At 38.5% G+C, this 14,392-nt stretch overlaps 1 protein-coding gene across 1 annotated transcript in view; it reads left to right on the top strand.

Annotated features, from left to right (window-relative positions):
- The first annotated feature begins 2,021 nt into the window (after nucleotides 1-2,021).
- The window catches only part of LOC149318082 (lysosomal amino acid transporter 1 homolog), a 34,797-nt gene continuing 22,426 nt past the window's right edge, over nucleotides 2,022-14,392 (top strand). The window contains exon 1 of the mRNA XM_089507707.1: nucleotides 2,022-2,154. The gene's annotated coding sequence lies outside the window, so the exon portion shown is untranslated. The remainder of the gene's footprint in view (nucleotides 2,155-14,392) is intronic.

Raw genomic sequence — 14,392 nt, 5'->3', positions numbered from 1 at the left:
CACGACATGCGGACGCTAAGCGTCTGCATCGTCAAGATGGTGGTACCCGTGTAGAACAGGCGCCGCGATTTTGTATGCGCCAAGCGTGTACTAGGGTTAGGGGCGTTCAGAAAGGACACCCCTTTCTAACCCTAGTACGTGCTCGGCACGTACTTTTGGCGCGTGTGTAACACACCCCATATGGACTTTTTCCCCACATAAAGAGATTCTTACATTCTTATCTGGGAGGATAGGTAAGAGACCCATACATGTTATGCATAAATTGTCATTCCATCAAAGACTGGTACATGTTTAGGGACTGTGTACACCGCACCCTTACACTGCCTCTGTTACCAGAGGTGGTATACAGCCATCCTAGAAGTCAACAGTAATCTCAAGTACTGTAGCAATTCTAATTTAACCCTTCAATTCTCATGGGGCTTGACTAGAGGTTCTCTATTCATTTAAAGATGGCAAATGCAAAGATAACTGAGGCTGCATCTGCACTGAAGAAATAATCCAGTTTGACACTTTAACTGCCATGGCTCAATGCTGGAATGCTGGGAACTGTAGTTTGTTGTGGCACCAGAGCTCGCTGATAGGGAAAGTTAAATGTCTCACATAACTACAGTTCTCAGAATTCCATAGCACTGAGCCATGGCAGTTAAAGTGGTGTCAAACTGGATAATTTCATTAGTGTGGATGCAGCCTGGGTAAGTTTTTACACTATTTTGTCTTGAGGGCTGCATTCTGTATAATGAGGTGTAGAATTCTTGGACCTCACCATTCCAGGCTGCAGTGGTAGGATACAAATATTTTAACTTTTTCCATTTGTTGTTGGTGGTGTGTGCCTTCAAGTCATTTCCACCTTATGGCGACCCTCTCACAGGGCTTTCTTGGCAAAATTTATTCAGAGGAGGCTTGCCGTTGCCTTCCCCTGAGGCTGAGAGCATGTGACTTGCCCAATGGGTTTCATAGCTGAGCTGGGAATCAAACCCTGGCCTCCAGAGATGTAGTCCAACATGCAAACCACTACACCACACTGGATCTCAAAACATAGTTAATTATCTGTCACTAGTACATCCCACTTTATTTGCTGTTGTGTCCAGCCATATTCACAGGGGAGACATTCACTGAGAATAATTTTAAAATGTTTTTTTTTTCTTGTACAGTCAGGCCTCCATATCCATAGATTTTTTTATCCATGGATTCAGTGATCCATGGTTTGAAAATATTTTTAAAATTTCAAAAAGCAAACCTTCATTTTGCCATTTTATATAAGGGGCACCATTTTACTATGCCATTGTATTTAATGAGACTTGAGCATCCATGGTTTTTGGTATACACAGGGGGTCCTCGAACCAAATCCCAGAGGATAGTAAAGGCCCACTGCAATTCTGAAATAAGTTGAGGTGGTATATAAGCAACAAACATTTCTTTTAAAAAATCCATATATTTAAAAGCACAAATTAAAAATTCTAATTTTAAAATACTATTACTGTCAGCAATTTGAAAGTGATTCAGCGATATACCAATTGACTCTGCATAAAGTGTAGATCCAATGCTGAATAAACCAGGTTAATGGATAACCGAGAAAAATATTTTTCTCCCATGTGTGGGTATGTGATAATATGGTGGTAAAATGCTACAGCTGTATAAGTAACAAATTTAGCTGTCTGTGTTTCTCATTATTATTGCAAAGCATGACAACTGCTATTAATGGTTGGTCTGAAAATTTAACTAGTCATCTGTCTTCTTGTTGGAAGATCAAGTTATATATTTTAATTCTCAACCTGCATGGATTGCTAATTGAGCTGCATATTTTATTGGCCAAGAGAAATGCCTTTTATGTCACTGCTGTTACCAATCCAGGGAGCTTTGCTAATTGAGTTGCACACTTGATGAACTCTGGAGCACTTTCTACTAATTGAAGTGAACTGCGTAACTCAGCCGTTGAGAGACTAGGTGCTCCTTTTGAACTCAGTGAAGTATGACAAGTGGTTGGAGCTCTGTCATTTCAGATGCATACTTCACTACCTCAATATCTGACCAGTTTGGCTGCATTCTTCACTAAGGAGAGTGTTACTGTACATACTTTTCTGAAAGCCTTTAAAAGCATTATAAATTTCAATGAAGACCCCCTGCCTTGAACAAATACTTTCAAGTATTTTTAAGGTAAGTAGCACAATTTAATTCAACTTTAAAGGAAGTCTGGTTTTTCTGTATAAATAATGCTTGGGGATCTCTGATACTGCTATTCCAAATATTAAATAAAGTCTAGATAACAAAATTAGTTGGCTAAAGCTCACTTTCTACTTTGTATAGAGGAGGTCCCAGATTAATTCTCTACTAGTTCTCTGTAAAAAGATCTAACAAGTTATAGAAAATATGTATGCTAGACACATTTTTATCCCCTCAGGATAAAAAAAAATATTGTGGAAGATGGACAAATAGATTGACCTCATATAAGGTGGGTTCCCACATTCCTGATTGCTATGGATTCTGGCCAATCATATTGAACAAGGGGACTCAAGCTCCACTTCTGTTTAACAGAGAGAATACAGAGAGTCACATCAATGAAAAATGCAACACTGCTTCAAAATTCAAATTGTATCTGTTCAAATTTTGCTTTGAAAAGTCGACGTTGGCTGCATCTACACTGCAGCATTAATGCAGTTTCACACTGCTTTAACTGCCATGGCTCAATGCTATGGAATTCTGGGACTTGTAATTTTGTTAAACATTTAGCCTTCTTGTTTAGAGTGCTCTGGTGCTGCAATAAACTACAAATCGCAGAGTTCCATAAAATTGAGCCATGATAGTCAAGAATTGTCAAACTGCATTAATTCTGCAACAGCCCTTGAAAAATACAGTGTCACAATATTGACCCTGAGTATCAATAGCTAAAACAATTATGCTAATGATGAACTTGCAAAGTACAATAATTTTTACCTTGCTAAACCTCCTTAATCCAATAGCAATAACATCTAATAATTGATTATTTGATTAACATCTAAAATTAAGACAACTCAGTTTTAACCAAGAGCCTTAATTATACAGCAATTAAAGGGGGGGAGACTACTGAGCACCTTTCTCTGAATATTAGATAGGAAACAAATTGGGCTCGTTTGAAAATGGATATAATGCTCATAGTCTTTTAGTGAATATTACAAAGAAAAAAGTTGGGCTTGTGTTAAAATGGGCAATAGTTTGAACAGAGCTTAGAATGTTACTTTTAAACTAACCAACAGAATGCCTACCTTTATCTTTATCTTTATTTTCCTTTAAAAAAAGTAGTGCATTATGCACTGTTTTAAGAGCAAAATGTTTCTGCTGTTTCTTGCAAATGATTTTTAACCCTTAAGAATAGGAAAATTCTCCCAAATTCCTTGAAACGATATTAGCCAAAAACATTACCTTTGGCGTGTAAAGTAATCATTATTTATTATACAATCTGTAGCACTTACTAGGCATTATTTCATTAATGGAATATGGTTATCCTCTCAGTACCTTCAAAAGTAGCATGCTGATATCAATTTTTTAAAACTTAAAACCATTATTTTTTTTAAAAAAAAATTACTTCCAAAGTACTTTAAATAATAATGTATTAGTGTGTTGAAACAATGTATTAGTGTGCTAAAACAATTTTTTTAAAAAATAGATTTAGCATAACATCCTAGGGTTGTGAGAGGATGGTGTTGATATCTCCCATGAAGATCTTACTCTCTTGATATGAGCACAAATGTATGTCTCCCTATGGATGACAAGCACTTCTTTCTTTTCCATGGGACTCAAAAAAGGGAGATGGAAAACATAAGAATGCTTCTTCTACTAACATTCAAACATCTTAAATGGTTCCAAAGTTATCTTCAGATGTTACCATTTATGAATATTATGTAGACATCCCATCTAAGATCCAAATGGTTGTGAGCGGAAGACATATATTCACACAAATATGTATCCAGATATGCAAAAGCTAATAAATAGTAAGAATGGTTGGGCTCTAAGTAGTAGCACACATGTTGGCATGTAGGGAGTCAAAAGTTCAATTTCTGATTAAAAGGACCAGATAGTAGGTCTTGGGGGAAAAAACCTCTGTCTGAGATATGTCAAGATAGACAATATTGGATAGATGATACTTGACTAGATCAAGGTTGGAGAACGTCTGGCCTTCAAGATCATGACAGAATGGCCAGGTGTGGTGGGAACTTAGCCCAACAACATCTGAAAGGCCAGAGGATCTTCAATCTCGGAGTAGATGAACAAATAATCTGAATTTATATAAGGTAGTTTGCAATGTTTTCAAGTGAGTCATGAACCAACTTGTAGAATAAAGACCTGCCCCCCCCCCTTTTTTTTTTTTAAAGTGAAGTGAAGCTTGCACTTGTGGAACAAAACCTATAAAAAGGGTATTGTTTTTCTTATACCACAGCCCACCTGCCTGAAGAAACAAATTCTCCTACAATGCAAGAAATGGTTATTAGAAATGGAAGGTCTTTAGATCCTAGCCATACTGACATTAAAGTCCTCCCCTGCTATCTTGGCTTTATGTCTCATTACTCTGCTATCAATAAAAACCATATTAGCTCGATATGATCTTAGGAGAAAGGAGCTGTTATTCTAAAATGATACACAACTACTAGCAAGCACATGAACCCAAACAAGGATTGCTAAACTTCTCCAATATATTGTAGAGAATCAATTTTTTTTCTCATAAGGTTCAAAAAATTAAACCGATAATCTCTATTATATAAGTCAACAGATGGTCCTTTGCTTTCACAATATAACTCGGTAGTGCTGTCCCCAAGGTTTGAATTTATCAAGTGCCCAACTATACACATTGCATAAAAACTGAGAAACAGAAAATTGAGCACTGGCCTTTCAGGCCCAGCTCAGTAGTAAAAATGATTGGGTTTTGTCATCAAGTACATTAGGGAGAAAGATTGCAAAATGGAAATAAAACAGATTAACACTTTAAAAGATAAATGGCACTTCAGCCAAGTTTAATCTTACTTTTCAAATGTACAAATTTATCATAAGCCTTTATTGTATATCAAAATATGGCACAGTGGCTTGGAAGTCAGTACAGGATGCTTTTATTAATTCTTTAATTGTGTTAAGGATTGTCCACACTGGCAATCTTCACTGAACTGTGAAAGAAATTTGTTTTTTTAGATCTGAGAAATGAAATTTCAAAATCTAGCCTAGGCAATACGACTCCACCACCACCCCGGGCTTCCCTCCACCTCTTCCTGTTATTTACTATTTTCTATTTATTGCTTTACATTTTTGATACTGCCCCAGTAATTACACAGGTTGTGTGAAAGGTGAATAGGCAAATTCAGGGAGGAAAAGTTTGACATGAGTGCTGTCCATATGGGCCAAAGTCTGTGCTCCCCCCAGCCTCATGCCATCCTGTTTGGATGATGCAAGCCAAAACCTATCAGGATGTGGAAAACCCCAGGCCAAGGATTGGGTCAGATCCTGGCAGATCAGATCCAGATCCAGTGGATCTGGCCAAATCTTAGTGGAAAAGAGCCTTAACATGGGTCAAATTGATCTGCTGTTTACCATGGATTTTTTTTTTTTGGGGGGGGGGGACTCTGTGGCAAACCATGGATCATCAGATGGCCCCCATGTACCCCCAACCACTTATATAAATATGAATTCGTGCTCCTTAGTCATGCTCAAAATGGAGGACATTTTGGAATTCCTCCTGGACCAAAGGCTGAAATGTAGGGCATATCCTGGAAAAGGAGGACCTCTGGTCACCTGCTCAGAGTCTTCTTTGACACCCAAACTCAGAGCAGCAATAAATCAGCCCTCAAATCTGCCAGTCTTTACATTCTGTCAAACCAATATTGCTCTTAAAGTGCACACACTCCTTCATTCCTTCAGCTCAGCTTTTCCAAATGCCCACTCCAGACACGGAACAAGCCATGCTTAGTATTAGTATGGCTTGCTGATTGGAGCACATTTAATTAAATGGTAATCCCACCTTTCCTTTGGTTTAAGAAGGGCACAGTTGGCCCAGCCAGACTTCCCTGAACTTGCCGGCAGCTCATGTACATGATTTAATTTAGGACTTTAGGGAGTACCTGGAGATTTAGCAACCCTAAATGGTAGAGATCTGGCCCAGCTACCCATTGTTTGAGTGCAAGCAACAATCACTGAATCTCAGACCTGGAGAAAATGTCCCTCAGATCTAGATTTGTTTATCGTTACTATGACTCTTCCTGACCTTAACACACAAAGCTTGGAACTACAAAATTGTTGGTTAAAATGTTATCATGATATGCCGCAGCTGAAACCAGTTATATGATCCTTTGTTTGAGTATAACACAACCACTATATGATTGCAAACACAAAAGCAGGCAGCATTCTAAGAAAAAAAAACATTTATTTAAAATAATACATTAAAATATGGCCATGTCGTGTCATTCTTGCTAAATGACACAGAGAACCACTGTCCCTTGCTAGAGATATGTACATTATTTAATCTTGCCTTGCCAAACCAACTGATTGGCTCATTTAGCCCTTGTACTGAATTCTGTTTAGTTTACTCATTTGATTCTGAACAGCAAAGGCATCCAAATGTCTCTTGCATTGCTGAGGCTTTCTGATCTTACACTGCAAGAATATTCTGCCCCTTCTCTCTGTATTTGTGCATATGTTTATTGGCCAATTGCAGGTAATACTTCATACAGCAGGGAAAGTGGGTTCTGGTTTACAAAAGGTTATGTAGCAATATATCAACCAAGACTTTGCAGCTAATGAATAGCATAAAATGTGATAAATAAATAGTCTTCAGTATACCACAATACTGTTTGCTGCAGCAGAATATGAACAGATTTATGAAATTCTTTACACTGCCCAACATACAGATATCCAGTGAAAAGGTGAGAGAGACAGACTGATGGATAAATGGATGGATGGATAGATGGAAAAACCCATTTTTCATCCATCCTAGCTCCTTGTGTAATTACATGCATGCCATTTAGTGGGGCACATGTTTACCAGACAACATAGGTGAGGTTTGAACTGATTATGGTGTCAAAGAAATCTATTCATTGTCAAAGAAAACAGTAAGCTGTTGACTAGATGGCAATTAAACCAGAATGATGTAAGTCCAACAAAAATCTTGCATTAAATTTTCAACCCACAGGTTTACAGAATTCTTTGGGTAAAGTGCCTTTTATAGCACAACTAAGAAACCTCATGTTTCCATTTTTGAATTTACTTGATAACTTCAACTCCCTCAACATCTCTATACAGAACACTGCTCACACAGAGAAATATTATATTTGCTCATAATATTGTAAACCACCTAAATTATATATCTAAAGTACAGTTTATTTAAAGTACTTTTCAAAGACATAGCCATATTAGTCAGCATAAAAAGATAAAAAGGAGTTCTGTTGCACTTTTGAAACTAACTGGGACAAGTGCATTTCTAAACAAATTTTTGAGGCATCCAGTCCACTTCATCTCACATATAGATTCCATCTAATATGCTTTCTATCTCAGGAATTTGTTAGCAAAAAGGTGGAAGTAGATAGTTGTCAGCAACTCATTTGAGCCCTGTAGCCAATGTTGGCTGTATGGCAGAGTAAGCTGGCAAATTCAGAAACGTGGTTCCAATTCTCAGTAGAGATAACAGCAGCTGGATGTCTTCCAGGAACTGAAGAAATGCAGGAACCTCCGGGGACTCTCAGCAACCGATGCCAGGCTTCAGCTGATAAACGACCAGACAAGCCAAGTCTCCCGAAGTGCTTTATTTACAGGGCTATAATACAGATCTCTCAAACAAATACCAAACTCCTACTAACAACCCACAAGCAATTACTGGAAGCCCCTGAGTTTATATACCCTTCAGACCATGTGGTCTCCCAAACTCAGTGAGTTCCTGTGCAATCCAGTCAGATGTTTCATCAACCAGGTACAAGTGCACACAGGCACCAAAGTGTCCTTGAGGTTATGAGCATCAGCTGTGCTTGATCAGCCTTGTCCTTCCCAGGCTTGACGCTCATTGTCAGCCACACACACACATCTAAGCATTTCCCAGTGTGCTGACTTTAACCCTTGACAATCTGACAATAGTTACAAATTATAAGTTACTTATAAATTCCTTTTGTGGTTAAATGCCTGTACTGAAGCCACTCACTCAAAACCATAAGGTTGCGAGTTCAATACCAGCGAAAGGGCTCAAACTCGATTCAGGCTTGCATCCGTCCGAGGTGGTTGCTAAAATGAGTACCCAGATAGTTGGGGGCAATTAACGTACAGTTGTAAACTGCTTAGACACTGTTAGTTCAGTATGAAGCGGTATATAAATGAAGCTGTTTTTCTGTTTTTGCAGTAACTTAATAATAATTAAATTAAATTAGGATTGTAATATAATGAGCGACACTGCACTTATCCCCCAGTTTAAGTATAACTTGTAAAAAGCTAACTTTACTTCCAAGTCTCTCTACTTAAACGTGTTTTATACCACAGGGAAGCCTTATAGAGTTTAAGATCGTAGCATCATTTTAGGTTAGTGACAGTGGAGACAAGAGGTGTTTAGAAACACAGGGAAAAATAATCAAACTCCAAATCCTCATTCTTTGATATGCAACTATGATATATGCATGTGCCTTCAACATATCCTTCACTCGAAAAGCAGTATTCTAATTCTAGAGAGACCAATCCTTGTATGGAAGTGAGTGTTTTGTTTTGTTTTTGAAAATGGCAGCAGCTTGCTCTATTGCTTGTGGTTTCAAAATAAGTCACAGTTAAAATAGATTAATGGAAAAACTATATGTTAGGCAAGGAGTGGTATATGGAAAATGTCATTTATCACATGATACTGCCATTGATCACACAGATACATTAAGACCACCAAATAAATATTGTATGTTGAAAAAGCAGATGTCCAGCAGAGGGCAGCTATGTCAAAATGTAAGGATACTCTTTGATTAGATGGTCTTACTTCATCTCGTAGCAAAAAGTAAAATATTCCATTACTGTTACTTGCACAGCATAAAATTACCTCAATAAAAAGTAAGGGCAGCTTCCTCTATGTATTTTATGAGGGGATATTCCCATCTTAAAATATATAATACTTACAGGACTAGGTTAGTAGGAGACTAATAAATGTAAATAAATATCAAAATAAATGTTTGTATCATGCATCTTGGCAACTGACTGTTCAGCTTAAGCAGTCCTTCAAGAATGAACGAATATCTACTTTTTGATGTGAACTTCTGTAAAAAGAAACCACTAAAAAGTTCTATGCACAGTAAAAGCTGCAATATCCTCAGTTTTACTCCAAGATGTGCATTATGTTGAAAGTTTGAATACCTTACTATCTTACAACATAGGCATTTTATGAAGGAAGACAATGGCTGCATCTACACCACAGAATTACTAGTTTGACACTGTTTTAACTGCCTTGTCTCAAGTTATGGAATTCTAGCATTTGTATTCTTGTAAGATTTTTAGCCTTCTCTGTCAGAGAGCTCTGGTGCCACAACAAACTACAAATCCCAGGATTCCACAAGATTGAGCATGACAGTTAAAGTGGTGTCTGATTGCATTAATTCTGTAGTATGACAGCAGTCAAATCACATTACCCGACTTAGTGCTTCTATTCCACTTTTACTGCTCTGGCTACCTCCTGTTGCATTCTGGGATTTGTATTTCCATGAGGTCTAAGAGCTCTCTGTGAGAATTCTAAATCCCCTCTTTATATTGCAAATCCCAGAATGCAACAGGAGGCAGCCAGAGCAGTTGAAGTGGAATAGCAATGCTATAAGAGTGTAGCTCAGTAATAAGAAAACCTTTGTACATTTCATTGCTGCACAGTCAAGTTAATTTGTATAAATACAGCTTGCTCAGGGGACTTAGGGGAAGGAAGGGACACAATATCTCAAGTTCCCTGCTCTATATAATTTTATCGTGTATGACTCTGTAGGGTTGCCATAATTGTCCACTATTACCAGGGACAAAATGTAGGGCAAATGAGTCCTGTTGGAGATCTGGCATGACAGAGGAAGCAGAAATGTAAAACCATTTGAATTAAAGTGCCATTTAAAAACCTAAGAATCTGTTAAAACCTAAGAATCTGTTCAAAAGTGCATACCCCTAACTGTCCAATATAGTAGGGACAGTCCTGATTAATTATATCTCATCCCATTTTTTCAGCTCCTTTTCTCTCCAAGACAGTGCCTTCTACTACCATCCCTCAGATCTGGCCCAGTAATATAGTAATATAATAACATTGTCCAGTGTTTAGCAGCATTGTTGGATACTGTTGTATTTAAATAATGACTTACTCATAAACACTGGCCTGTTACAGACAGGCCAAAATAAAGCTGCTTCGAGTCACTTTGGAGGTATGATATTTCAATGATGCATGAGTCCTAAGAGTCCAAAATCCACACCAAAGCTGCACTCCAGTCCTTAGGACTGGAGCATGGCTTTGGTGTGGGTTTTGGACTCTTAGGATGCATGCATCATTGAAATACCATACCTCCAAAGTGACTCGAAGCAGCTTTATTTTGGCCTGTCTGTAACAGGCCACTGTTTCTTGTCTATAATCATCCATTGTGTAAAGCACTGAAACTAAAATATATCTGGATATCAAAGACATCTGGCATCGTTTACAGTCTAAGAGCATCACCTACACCTTTTCCTTTCTGTTGTGCAATTACTTTGCAGATTTTTTTTTTAAAGTGCTCCTCAAAGCGCTTGGCAAATTTTGCAGGTTCCACTCTTGATTTCTGTGGGCTTGATCCACAAATTTTGTTCTTTACTACCATGGGAATACTTTAAGGGAAAGTGGACTATAAAAGGAAGGAAGGAAAATATAGGAATTGCCTGTCCAATGTGAAAGAGTAGGTTATAATTTAGAACAAAGTCTGGGAATCTTTGGGCCTCCAGTTGTTTTGTTCTACAGTTCCCTTTAGCCCTGTGTAACTGTCCAGTGGTAACAGAATGATGAATTTGTAGTGCAAAACATCTGAAAGTGGTTCCCAATGTTTGGTCCTCCAGGTGTTTTGGACTTCAGCTCCCAGAATTCCTGGCTGTTGGTCATGTTGGATGAGGCTTCTGGAAGATGAGGTCCAAAAGACCTGGGGGACCAAAGTTTGGGGAGTCACTGATCTAGGACCTTATCACACTAGATGAATCCCGTGCAGAAATAGGATTTTAAAAGTATAAAAAAACCCACCATAAATGCAGGAAGTTTTTCAGACACACTTGCACCAAAGAGCAATAACACAAAAACAAAGCGAAGGGAAAGTAGACAAAAATGACATCTTTTTACTTTCGGAAGTTTTTGTCAATTTTCTGTTCACTTTATTTTTGTGTTATTGCTCTTTGGAAGAAACACCGTCTGAAAAAATCCTGCATTTCCAGTTTTTTTCTACTTTTAAATCCCGTTTCTATGGGATTTGTCTACTGTGATAAAGTCCCTAGAGAGATAAAGGCTCCCTACTCCAAAATTCAGTACAATTCGTTGATATTCAGATGGTGACTACAGTCAGGGCAACTATTCTTCAAATCTAATTGATAAAGAGCTTGGGAAAGTTACTTTTTTGGACTACAGCTTCTAGAGTGCCCCATTCAATATAATCACTGGCCACCCTAGTTGGAGAATTTGGAGAATTTTTGAAACGATATACTGCCACTCCTTTATCCTCTGCCAAAAGATAGGCAGACACATTTTGTACTATCTCCAAATGAAGTTCAGGTGCAGAAGAACTCCCTTGTTACATTGCACAAAAGTTTATATCCCAATATTCTTGGTGCTTCAGCCATGAAAGTTTTTGCATACCCACTATACTGTTTGTGTCCAGCATTTCATATTTCATGCACACTTTTTCTGACTGTGTTATGCCGCTGTACTGGATAGTAGGAAGCATTTAATAGAGCTGATCCATTGGAAGTCTTTAAACAGAGGCTGGATAGTCATCTGTCGGGGATGCTTTGACTGAGATTTCCTGCATGGCAGGGGGTTGGACTGGATGGCCCTTGTGGTCTCTTCCAACTCTACGATTCTATAAAAAAAGCAATCTGAGCTAGTAAACATTGTCACCAGTATATCACCAGAGAATATACTGGTGGAATACAACTGCTAGAGTCTGTCCTTGAGAATACCTCTAGAGCTATTATCAGAAATACAGTTGGCCCTCCTTATTCACTGACTTTTTATGCACAGATTCAAGCATCCACAGATTGGGAATGTCCAAAAAAATATAAATTCCAAAAAGCAGACCTTGATTTTGCCATTTTTATATAAGGGATATCATTTTTCTATGGCATTATATTTAATGGGACTTGAGCATCCACAGATTTTGGTATCCATGGGGGATCCTGGAACCAAACCCCAGCAGATATCAAGGACCCGTTTTAGTTAGGATAGCTTTGCTTTGGCTAGTCCATAGGAATGTCTATCTCAAGGCAACCAGAAAATAAAATATGGTTTTATAACGGAAACTGCCAAACAGCATTTGGATGGCTACATGCTGAAACAAAGCTGGTAAAATATGCAGTGAAAAAAGTATATAATGACTCAGATCTCTGTAAAATCTCACCTCTAAATCCAAACAGTGGGAAATACGTTCTGTTGGAATAATTGCATGAGACTCCCTTCCAAGTAAGCATACTTACATCAGGTTGTATATAAATGAATGTGGATGAAAAGTTTTTCTAGTACTCTACACCCATTAGATTATTTTTACTATTAAAAGCATAGGACTCAAGTAGTATATTCTTCAGTACCAGCAAGCGGGCAAGCAATGTTATCTAAATTTATGTAATGGACCAGATAGAACACCTTTGTTTTAATACTTGAATAGAAGAATGAATGTTGGCAGGCATGGCAAGTCATTGGTGGGGCTGCCAGAGTAAAAACTGGAAATGGCTCCTATACATGGTTGTGTGCAACAGGGAATTTCTAGAGATGTGTGTTCAAGTTATTTCCTGCTGGTAGAGTGACAAGCAGCACCTGCTGAATTTCTTCTTCTACAACTATTAAATGTACAGGAGCCATCTCCAGTTTTCATTCTTAGGACCTTATCACACTAGTAAGAAATGGGATTTAAAGTAGATTTAATTTTTTTAAAAACCCCTCAAAATATGGGAAGTTTATCACACAGCATTTTGCCAGACCAGAAATAACACGAAAATAGAGCAGTCATTCCCAGGGGACAAAAACGGCAGCTTTTTACTTTTGTAACCTGCCCTGATTCCTTGTGATTGGGCGGGATATAAATAGTTATTATTATTATATGGCTCAGAATAAACTCCCATGAATGTGAATATGGGAATGTCCTCCATTTTTCTTGAATGCCCTATATTTTATGGTGCTTGTCCTCCTTTGTGGTCAGGACCAGGGTGACTAGATGTCTTAACCACAAAGAAGGACAAGGCACCTCAAAATGTAGGAAATTTAAGAAAAATGGAGGCCATTCCCAAATAAAGACTTTAAAAAACCCTACTCCTAGAAATCTAGAAACCCCCTACTCCTAGAAATCTTAGATTTCTAGGAGTAGAAATCTCAAAAGCTCAAAAATGTAGGAAAGTTGGGAATTCCTTCTGGACAGAAGGCTGAAATGTAGGCCATGTCCTGGAAAAGGAGGACCTCTGGTTACTCTGAGGACAAGCCACCACAAAATGTAGGACAGTCAAGGAAAAACTGAGGACATTCCCAAATTAAAACTGAAAACCAATCTTCGAAATCTAAGTCCATGATTCTTAGCCAGGCTCAAAATGGAGGAAAATTTGAAATTCCTCCTGGAGAGAAGGGCTAAAATGGAGATCACGTCCTGGAAAAGGAGGACCTCTGGTCACCCTGAGGGTAAGCCACCAGAAAATGTAGGACACTCGAGGAAAAATGGAGGACATTCCCAAATCAAAGCTAAAAAGCATTACTCCTGCTTCTTAGTCATGCTCAAAATGGAGGAAAGTTTGAAATTCCTCCTGGAGAAAAGCCTGAAATGTAGGACATGTCCTGGAAAAGGAGGACTTCTGGTCACCCTGAGCTAAAAACAGACAGAAAGCTAAATCCATGCTTCTTAGTCATGCTCAAAATGGAGGATATTTTGAAATCCCTGCTGGAGTGTCCTAGAAAAGGGTCAGCAGATGTTACAGAGGAAGCTTGGTAGTGTGGCTGCCTGAGGTTAAAACAACAACAAACAAACAAACAAACAGGCCTCTTGTCAGCCGCCTTGGGCCCCTTTCTGGGAGAAAGGCGGCATAAAAATATAATACAATTAAAAACAGTCGCTGCCTTCTTTCCCCCAAGAAGTCCCTGGGAGGTTTGCCTGAGGAGGAAAGGCAGGCGTCGGTCGGCAGAGGGAGCTGCCTGGGAGGACAGCCATTCAATGGCGTCCCTCCTTCCTGCCTTCCTTTCCAGGAGGAGGAGGCG

The sequence above is a fragment of the Sceloporus occidentalis genome, unplaced genomic scaffold (genome assembly GCF_023333645.1).
Source record: "Sceloporus occidentalis isolate IW3139 unplaced genomic scaffold, rSceOcc1.0.p SCAF_2, whole genome shotgun sequence".
In the NCBI taxonomy this organism is placed as follows: domain Eukaryota; kingdom Metazoa; phylum Chordata; class Lepidosauria; order Squamata; family Phrynosomatidae; genus Sceloporus; species Sceloporus occidentalis.
The sequence above is the reverse complement of the archived record's forward strand: the minus strand, read 5'-3'. Positions and strand labels throughout refer to the sequence as shown.